Raw genomic sequence first — 1,083 nt, 5'->3', positions numbered from 1 at the left:
TGGAAGCTAGAAAGTCTGTGCAGCAGGATGAAGGACCTGTGCCAGCTGCCTGAGGGATCTGCACTGGAGCCATGAGGTGATGCTCCAAGTAAGAACCAGAGCTCCCCTGAAAAGTACCACAGCCATCCTCAGTGACAACGAGGTCCTGTGCTCCTCCAGTGATGAGAACAGCCAACTCTATATCAGGATGACCAGCACGACAAGCTTCTCCAGGACACACTTTCCTAATTAATTTGGCAATAAAAGTAGCTAGGTCCTTCCCAATTTTTGTAGGTTTAACCAAGAACATTTTAATATGTTAAGAAAACCTTATGGCTTTACACATATAAAGCTCCACCTTTTAATTATAGACAGCTTAAATATAGCTTCACAGTTGAGTTAGAGGGCTTATGAGAACCAAGTCATACTAATTAACCACTTCAGGGTGTATTATTCTCTTTAACCAAGGGAAAACCCTTATATTATTGTTGACAAACAATAATTGACATTGCATTTGTAAAAACAATATTTTGACATTATCTCAGCTAACAAATGAGGTGGAAATATGTTAGTAACTTTATTTATTTATTTATTTAATTTTAAAGAGAAAAAAAATCTAGAAAATAACAAAGAGAAAACAGTACAAAAACGATAAAACTGATCCAGAATTTCCAAACAAGATGATATGCAATTAATTGTAGTGATATTACATATTATTATCTTCAACAGAGTTGCTCAGATTACCAAATGTAAGAATGCAAGATTGATCAAGCAATTAAAGAGAATATAAAAGAATAAAAAACACATTAGAAATGATCCAGAGCTTCACTAAAGAAAATGGTAGGAATTCAACAATGGTTGTTGTATGGCATATAGTTGTCCTCAGATTAGTTGTTCATATTACCAGATATAAGCATGTAAAATTGGTCAAAAGTTTTTTGAGCATTAACTGTTCCTTTCAATAAACCAATGGACATCAGAACTACAATTACTCTAGCTATCCTTGTATATACATATATTTTTTTCCTTCCTTCTTTTTTTTCTCCTTTCCCTCATCCCAGTTGTTCCTTTCCTTTGAGCAATTTCTTGTCCTTTCACAATGTC

The sequence above is a fragment of the Chinchilla lanigera genome, unplaced genomic scaffold, assembly GCF_000276665.1.
Source record: "Chinchilla lanigera isolate Chin_1 unplaced genomic scaffold, ChiLan1.0 scaffold00050, whole genome shotgun sequence".
NCBI classification, from domain to species: Eukaryota; Metazoa; Chordata; class Mammalia; order Rodentia; family Chinchillidae; genus Chinchilla; species Chinchilla lanigera.
The sequence above is the reverse complement of the archived record's forward strand: the minus strand, read 5'-3'. Positions refer to the sequence as shown.